Source organism: Etheostoma spectabile, chromosome 6 (genome assembly GCF_008692095.1).
Source record: "Etheostoma spectabile isolate EspeVRDwgs_2016 chromosome 6, UIUC_Espe_1.0, whole genome shotgun sequence".
NCBI lineage: Eukaryota > Metazoa > Chordata > Actinopteri > Perciformes > Percidae > Etheostoma > Etheostoma spectabile.
Window position 1 is genome coordinate 25,548,311 of NC_045738.1, and position 9,725 is coordinate 25,558,035.

General features: G+C 40.2%; 1 protein-coding gene and 1 long non-coding RNA gene across 2 annotated transcripts in view; one reads left to right on the forward strand and one right to left on the reverse strand.

Annotated features, from left to right (window-relative positions):
- Positions 1 to 9,725, reverse strand: part of tsnare1 (T-SNARE Domain Containing 1) — a 188,897-nt gene that overhangs the window by 56,551 nt on the left and 122,621 nt on the right. The window lies entirely within an intron of this gene.
- LOC116690618 (uncharacterized) overlaps positions 3,015 to 9,725 on the forward strand; it is a 7,830-nt gene continuing 1,119 nt past the window's right edge. Inside the window, exons 1-2 of the long non-coding RNA XR_004332306.1 lie at positions 3,015 to 3,090; positions 4,246 to 4,252. This is a non-coding gene — a long non-coding RNA (uncharacterized LOC116690618). The remainder of the gene's footprint in view (positions 3,091 to 4,245; positions 4,253 to 9,725) is intronic.

The window sequence follows — 9,725 nt, forward strand, 5'->3', positions numbered from 1 at the left end:
AAGTCAGCCTACTATCACCTTAAGAAAATATCAAGGGTTAAAGGACTTATGTGTCAACCGGATTTGGAAAAACTTGTCCATGCCTTTATCTTCAGTAGACATGACTACTGTAACGGGGTCTTTACAGGTCTCCCTAAAAAAAATCATCAAAAGTGCATGCTGATTCAGAACCCACTAAGACCAAGAGACTGGTCACATCACTCCAGTCCTCACTAGACCAAGAGACTGGATCACATCACTCGGTCCTCACTAAGACCAAGAGACTGGATCACATCACTCCAGTTCTGAAGGCTTACAATGGCTTCCTGTGTCTCAAAGAATTGATTTCAAAGTACTCTGTAGTTTATAAATCCCTTAACGGTTTAGGTCCAAATACATTTCTGATCTGCTACTGCACTAGACCCCCCAGACCTCTCAGGTCATCTGGGACAGGTCTACTTCTGTCCCAGAGTCAGAACTAAACAGGGTGAAGCAGCTTTCAGTTTCTATGCTCCTCATATCTGGAATAAACTCCAGAAACCTGTAGATCCGCTGCTACTTCAGTTCTTTTAAATCAAGGCTGAAGACTTTCTTTTGATGCTGCCTTTCTTTAAATGACTGCTCATTTCTTTAAATTTCTTATGGGCACTGTAACTTTTATTCTTGTGTTTTGTTTCTATTTTGTTTTAACTGTCATTCATGTGTTTACCGGTTTTTAATGCTATGATTTTAACGGTTTGTACCTGTGTTTTATATGTTTACTGATTTTGTGTAAAGCACTTTGAATTGCCCTGTTGCTGAAATGCGCTATACAAATAAAGCTGCCTTGCCTTGCCTTACCGACAATTAAATGGATGCACACAAGCATGGGAATTAAATTTCCCATGTTCCTTCCAGGTGCTCCAGTGATTTAGTATTGCACATGCATAGAGAAATGGCTAAATCAAAGCAGCAGAGGCCCAGTGTATCAGTCAAGCTCCAAAAACCTACACTTCCTGCAATGCAACTCAATTGTGTCTTTGATTGAACACCTCTTGCCAAAAAAACACTCATAGTTTTCTAACTCCATGTTCTGGAGTTGTACATTTGTAGCCTCCAGGCCCAGATGACTGCTGTTAGAATTCCTTGACAAACAAGTATAAACTAGTTTACATTTGTGTGTCATCTGTCTTCTGTCTGTAAATGACTGTATAACCCATACTAATGTCCTGCTGTTTCCTGTTTCTTTGGCCTAAAAACATCTGGCCAATGGAGTTGGCCAAACAGTTGAAAATTAGATGTCTGGCTAAAATTGGCACATTTACTGAAATTGGATTAATGTGTTGATTAAAAATGAAGATGTAATGCATTTTTTAAATGGTCAAAACCCCCCTCAAAAAACAATTTATGGTTTTGAGCAATCAGACAGGGATACTTTTCTGGTGTTTTTGTAGTATCATACTGTATTTTTTAGAATAATTAGTCCCCTTAAAATAAATTAACAGACTGTGACCTTTGAAAAAGCTCTTGCCCTCCAAATTTTAGTGGTACAGCAACACTTGATATTGGTAATCGGAAATTAAGTGACGTCCTCAAAACTTATTACCTTTATAACCGGAGGGCCTGGGTGTCCTCCACAATCAAGTGTTGAGCGTCAAACAAGTCCTTTCCTGCATTCTGGTAAATTCTTATGCAGCAATATATGGTGCAAACGTCTTTATTTCATTTTAATAAGTGGACATTTCAACCTCTCCGGTTTCAAAAATAACATAATGCACAGCTGTTTTTTTTTTTTGTTTTTTTTTAGAAAAGTGTTCATTTACACGTACCTGTGTAGATATACATGTACGTCATATATATATATACATCAAGAGCATGCCAAACCTGTAGGTGTCAGTGTATCGAGAAGCTCAAGCCCACGTAAGCCAATCAGAATCCAGAAAATAGCAACAACAACAACCAATCACTTCCTCTCTCCTCTTCCTCACTTTCTAGACGTCCATTTGTCTCAGTTTACATGCAAACCTGCAAATGAAAATTTCCTAAGTCTACACCCTGGCCAGAGGTTTTGGAACGACTCGTTTTCAGAGGCAAAATTCTCTGTTTTTTGTGAAAACGAATGGCCCAAACAAAGGGAAATGTCTCCGTTTGTCAAAATAATCACGTCCGTGTAAACAGGGCCTACGTAAAGGAAATTCTTACTCTCCTCTTTCTGGAAAAACACACGTGTTTCAAGATGCTTCTTTGTTTAAGAATCATGTACATCACAACAACAAATGTGTTAGAGAATGAGACCTTGTTTAACCAAGAAGCTCCAAAGTTCAAATCTGCATGAAGGACATTAAATCAAAAAATCATATACATACCCCCCCTCCCCCCCCAAAAAAAAAAAATCTTTGCCTATGAGCTTAATGGAAGGTCTGACTTTTGTTATATTGTTACTATGCACCACCAGCCCTCAGTGTTACAAGGACTGCAGGACTAATAGTTCACACTGGTACAGCAGGGCCTCTTTTAAAGGCTGTCAATACACTGAAGGTAATGGGATGAGACAGAACATGTTTAATGAACTGGATGGTCCAAAATATTTGGTATCACCACATAATTACCCACACATATTTACAACTGGTCTATAACAGTAAAAGTGCTATTGATTGTTTTAGTGTTTTGAGAGTGAAAATCCAGTTCAGAGATGTGGGGAAAGACTCAGTGTTTCATGTTGTTATGGCCTCTGATAGTTACTGCACCACTTGAGCGTGTTGAGAATTACCTTCTGAACTTAAAAAGAGCAGGAGGTTAGGTGAATTAATTGTGCTGATTGACTAAATGCACTTACTACTCTGGCGAGTTGAGGAAGACGGAGCAATACGTGTCCAGATCAACCTGATCTCACTCCCAACTAACAATACTAACAATTGGTCAGTGTCTCAGTGTCTTAGCGTCTGAAACCAACACACAATCCTCCTGCGGGCAGACCAGCAGCTCCACCGCGGCGCCGAAGACGACGTAGTTTTGAAAGAGAACGGTAGAGAGTAGAAAGGAAGACTGAAAGCCATGTAAGGAGGTTGGGTGGGGGGGTGGATGGGTCAAACAACACAGGACTTTTCCCCAGGAGACTGGGGTTCATGACCTGTTCTTGTCCCACTAGTCAAATGTGTTAGGTCGCCCTTAGGTCTACTTCCCATTAATAATAGAATTAGAATGACGATTGAAATAATACATGTTTATTAAACATGATTATCAGCCACACGTTTTCATGTCAACCTGATCATTAGATTGAATTGATGATTATTGTCGATCATTTCCTAATTGGGGGAAAACCCCGTGACGTTTCCAGTCTATGGGTCAGACTCAAAGACAGGGAGCTCTGCAGCAGTGTCCACTCTCGCTGGATAAACCGACCACGGAGCTGCTGCAGCGCGCCTCCCGTCATCTGATCAGCTTCAGGTTTGTAAATGACGTGCTCTGCTGTGGAGATGCTGAGGCAGATGTGTCGCGTTTTTGCGCCGTGTATTTCTGCCGCAGTTCAAGGTTTTCCACATCCGTTGTAGAGCAGCGTACAGCCACTTCCCTGAACTTGTCATTCAGAGACCCAAACGGGGCTCCGAGTCGGTCTGAGGTCTGAGATCTACCGGATCAGCAGAGCAATCACATAATCAACAGCAGACTATGGTGCAGGTGGATTATTTTCGGAAATATTGTGACTTTATTCTTGTAATAGCCTATTATTTTTCTGAAAATATCATAACACCTCCACGTCTAGGGCAACCAAAGGTCTAAAGCCAGCCTTGGGCGCACGGCCCCTTTTTTCCGATGTTAAACTAGCAAAAGTGTAGTGCAATCCCTGAGACATAATCAGGAACTGTTTGCCTTCAAACACAAAGCTATAAATCTCATACACAGAAAGAAAATTCATGTTTTTAAGAGGATTAACCCATTCCCTCCATGAGCTTTACTCCAGTGACACCTTAAGTCCATACTGTCAGTGTTGTACCAATGATTTCTCATCCTCATACTTGTATGTGTGGATCTGACTTTGAGTCATTCAAAGGGAACAAACCCTTTTAGGACGCTATAAGATTTTCAGTGCCACATTTTGGACAAATTCATTCAAACATTACAAACACCAAAATAAATACAGTAAAGTACCAGATCTGTTGTACATTGTAATATCCAATAGAAATAAGCCCCCATTCAACCCCACAATGTTAATCACCCTGTAAAACAAACTCTTTTGAAATGTACAAATGAATGTTTTCAACAGCTCTTTTGTTTGGTATGCCAGAGTTTGTGTGTGCCTGCTGAGCCAACCTTATTGATTGCCTTTCTCAACACAGGCTTTAATAAAGTGTGCCCTTAGCCAGCATGAAAGGCTCTAAAAGCACAAATCCTTCCTTCTTGAGCCTATTTATTTCTTTGTATTACCTGCTGCTTTTGCTACAAACGCCTCCACAGCACAATCACATAGTTTTCATATCCGCCACAGCAGCAAGAAAGCTTTCAAAAAAGACCAAAAGGCAATTTCAGTGCATCTCTTTTGATGGGGATAAGGGCCATTATCGCATGACTCTGTAATGATCATATTGGACTTCTGCTGTGATATAATGCCATGAACTCGTCATCTATCTCCACGTTCACCCGTTTGGGCGGGAACACACTGTGTTCCTGTCCAAAACGCCATTTCTTTCACATGCAAATGACAAAATGGCTGAAAAACTGTGCAGTTAATGCACGTCTAATTATGCTGAACATGCACCAGATGTAACAGAATTCACAACTAGAAGAAAGAACCGAGTGTAAAGGGTGGAACCTGTTGAACATTTCATCTCATTCAACTCTCAGTGGCAGCGTCCTTAGTCTTTGATTCAACGTTTCCTTTACTCTCTATGTTAAGGTTCAAGCTGCAAGGTATGTTCTAAAGGCTCCCTAAGGAAACTCAAGTTGTTTTCTTCATTAGCTTGTGATCATCTATTTGCATGTGTTTCCTTAAAGTACCTCTCAGGGCCACCATAGATTGTGCCGTTTTAAATTAATTTAATTGGAAATAGTGTTGACAAACTGTCCAAAGAAGAAGTTAATTAACCCAACTCGTGTCACTGAACCGGGAGAATCGAGTGCCATATCTCAAAATATTGACTCAGTCCTGTTTTTTTACCTCATTAGCGCCTCCACTGGACTGGTGGTAGAATCAATCAGGAAATGGGCTATCACGAGCCAACCATGGACAGTAAAAGAAATGTTGGCACATTATTCCATTAGCAGGTTTCTCCAATGCACCCACAAATGCAGAAAGTAGCCAGCAAGTAGAATGGATGTTGGTCTTTATAAACAACAGATTCTCTCTCCCATCTCATAAAATACGGATGCTTGGTCAGGTGCATTTGGCGTTGTTATTGACGCGAAAAGTCGCTTTTAGCCCATCCATCCATCCATCTTCATCCGCTTATCCGGTATCGGGTCGCGGGGGCAGCAGCTCCAGTAGGGGACCCCAAACTTCCCTTTACCGAGCCACATCAACCAGCTCCGACTGGGGGATCCCGAGGCGTTCCCAGGCCAGGCTGGAGATATAATCTCTCCACCTAGTCCTGGGTCTTCCCCGAGGCCTCCTCCCAGCTGGATGTGCATGGAACACCTCCCTAGGGAGGCGCCCAGGAGCCTTTAGCATTGTATCTAAATGCACTTTATCTAACAGCGCCTAGTCAGGACTAGACTGTTAGGTTAAGGAAGAGTTGTGGGTGGGCTTACGTTTCCATGACATGTGGGAAGAACGCGACGACTGTGTTTAGGAAAAGAAGAATGCAATGGTTGGGTTTAAGAAACGTGACACGCAAGACACGAGCCGCAGTCTCCTGGGTGAAAGTCCTGTGTTGTTTGACCCATCCACCCCCCCAACCAACCTCCCTACATGGAATTTTGACCTTTCATACTACTCGCTACTGTAGTGGCCTTAGTGCTACGTCATCTACAAACCCTGTGTAGCTGCTGCCCTCTCTGTTCTACCCACACGCTGAAGAGTGCTTTTTTAGTCCCTTATGACGCTGACAGCCATTGTCCAAACGCCCATATTTTACAAGTTCGGAGTGAGAGTGAGAAGAACACTGAATTTTTTCTCTCGTAAAAAAAGTTGTCATCATTTTTTGATTGCAGTTTTAAATCTATAGTGTATATTTTCTGTCTTCCCTATGAGGAATTCTAAGTAATGGCGGCGGCACAATCTCCACATCCACACACAAGCCTTCGCACCACCTTCATCCCTCCTCCACGCAGTTACTAGTAGCAAAGGAGGACAGGGAGGATTAAAAAAACATGGATTCTTCAGAAGAGGAAATTATCTTCAATCGAATTTCTGTAAAGTTGTTGGACAACACCAATTTCTAAACAAAGGCATACTAAGAAATCCAGAGAGAGTTGTGTGTTGCTAATAGTCTTAATTAGCTTTCTAGCAGCTCATTCAGCAACAGATTGAATGTAAAGGACGTCCATTAATTAAAAAAAGTAATATGTGTTTTGTGATGGAAAGGTCGTGAGGAAAATGAAGCAGTAATGACAAATGTGTGTGTAGCCTACAATGCTGAAGTCCCTTAATACTTCTCAGCACTGTGCATTTGGAAGAAAACAAAGGACCTTGTTATGTTGAAATGTGAACTTGGAAATGTATATTCCCAGTGGATCATGAAGGTAACACATTCAAGCAGGTTGCAATCGTCAGTTATAAGCAAACTCCCAGCAGTTCTACTCTAGATGGAAAACCTCTGCTGTAGTGTGACATCATTGATTGGCGCACTGCTGGAGACATTACATGAAAAGGAGAATATCAATTGGAATTGGATTTGGATCTATTATAATACAAATTTGTCAATAATAAAGTATATGAAGTGGGTTTTACAGTTGGTCATTACATCTACCCAACAAACCAGATTTTAAAGAATTATAATCTGATCTTTCTGAATCCATGTCAGATTGTTTTTGACTGATGTTGAGAATGTATTTGGTGTATTCTATGGCTCTAAGATAATATTACAAAGCATATACTGTATATTATTTGTTACTATGAAAGAAAGCATTTGGATAAATGCCATGTTTTCATTTTTACTATGGTAAATTGTATATACATGAATGTAAATGATTTAAAAGCCAATTTATAAATGACATTAAATTTAGAAATTGTATGACAACTGACAAATAAGAAAGCCAGCTGGACTCTATGAGCATCTACAATGCCTTATAAAGTCTTAAATGTAAAGATTATAAAATCCCGTTTTTGTGTCTGTCCTTCTGCATTTACTGAATTCCTTGTTTTATTGTATTTTTTACTTAAATAAGGTTTGAAAAAACTTTAAAGCTTAAGAGCAATACAGCAACACTTGTTTATGTGACTTAGTTTGTACTTGCTCAGATTTAATTTTGCAATTAATATAGTTTTATTTCATTTCTGTCATGCCCAACATGTGGCCCATCCCATATGGGATTACAAGACACCACCAGCCTGTTTAACAGACATCTTCTGGTCTAGCAAACACAAGCCATGTGGAGTCACACATGAGTAACAGAAAACAACGAACAAAAACAAAAAAATATGAAATAAATGAAAAACATTTTAGAACAGACCAAAACATAACTGGCTAATTAATATCCTTCATATGTGAACAGCCATCTCAATCTTTGAGCATCATCCATATTTACAAATGGACAACTACTATATGCGAGAAGCCCATTTCCTGCTGTCATTCCACACACACACAAACATGACATATTACAACTTTTTTCATAATTTGACCTGAAGACTCTCTTCCTAGGATGCACAATAAAAGCATGAAATACTTCAATGGTCTTAGATTAATCTTTCTGTGCTAATTATAGATGGATGGATGGATGGATGGATGATGTGTGTTAGTGTTATAGTTCTATATTTGATTCAAAAAACAAAGAGAAAACCACCACTTCTCCATTGTGTGCACCATCCATTGCCTAAATGTCAGCCATGAAATTAAGAACAGTGCATTGGGGGAAAACTTTTAAAAAGGGAATAAAATACAGGTATTCCATTTTTGTAGAACTGTGGTGAGTCAGCCCCACTCTAAAGGGTATTTAAAGGCCATCTACATTAGCCTGATTGAAGGCTGCAGACAAAAGGACACTACAACAAAAAGGCAGCAATTAGCAAAAGTTATTGGGTCCCATTCCTTCCAAAAAGCTAATCGCCCACACACACACACACACTTCATAATTTACAGTTTTGCACCATAAATCTGAATAAAGTGTGTATTAAGCATTTGTACCAGCACTATTTATATACAGTCTTTATAAAACGCAGCTCTTTGCTTCTGTCTCTTATGTCCTGCCTGTTGTCAGATATAGTCAGCTCTGCATGGCCTGGGGATGTGTACAAATATTCACTTTGTCAAGAATTAGAGAAATGGCGGACCCAAAAATGCAGAGATGACAGGGCAGTGGTAAGATTTAATGAATTAAAAGGGTTACAACACAAAGAGTCTTGAAGTAAGCAGGAAAAATTAGTTCCAAAAAATGTTCCAAAAGACCAGGAATCACAATAAACTGGAACTTGGAGACAAAGGGGCTAGACATATACACACACTGATCTGCCAACAGACGACAACAACACAGAGACTAAACACACCAGGTACCGAGGGTGGAACAAGGGACAGGTGACACGAGGGCTCAGGAACAGGTGGAACACATCAGGGTGATCAGCCAATCACGAAGGCAGGAAAACACAAGGCAGGAAGTAAAACAAGACATGACATGGGAGACAAGAAACTACAAAATAAAACAGGAAACTGAAGCATGAAAGCATACGCAAGGATTAAAACAGGGTAAGACGCAACAGAGAACACAAGAGACAGTAAACAACCAGGAAACTGGGACTAAATTAACACAATAAAACAGGAAAAACTATAACAGAAAATCCCAACCATGACACACTGATAAGACTGTCATTACTTTTATCTTCAGATATTTCTCTTTGTCATAGTTACCTTTGCTAATAATATGTTGGACTCATGTCTATGTATATTCTCAGGCATATTAACTTAAGAAGTTTTTTCCCCTCCACATCTCTGAGGATCCCCTATTGAAGATCTCGGCCTTTTCGCCTAACGAGTTAAATTAGCCTCCCACTTAATTATTTGGTTAAAAACCAAATGAACATGGAGTGCCTCTTCTCCAGCCACAGGTGAAAGTGTTTCGCAGCACTGACCAGCTCGTGACGATCACTCAATTTGGAAAGTCACCCGCCTATCAGACCCTTGACTTCTACTCAGAGTCGATCCCCAACCCCATCACAACAATATTTCTCAGGTGCGTATGGTTGGTTGACATTTGTAAGTAACAATTCTCTTGAGAATGTTGCTGATGGAGCCAGACATGGCTGATGGCAGACATGTGACCCAGCACAAAGCCTCTATATCTGCCCTATATCTGTGCACCACGGTTAGATGTTTTTCTTTGGTCTAAGTTTAAATCACCGCAGGGTGCGGAGAGCCGTTTACAGATATCAGGGTGACTAAATGGATTTTCTCTAACAGTCCGATGTTTATATAAACCTGGAGCATTTTGCTCGGCAGAGGTTACAAAGTTACTTTTACCCAGCAGAATATACAAGCTCATGTTGTTATTAATCAAGCATATCAAATTGAAACATGAGCACAAAGGTTATCTTTGCTAATTAAGTCAGGGACAACAATGTGAACAACATTTAACACACACACACACACACACACACACACACACACACACACACACACACA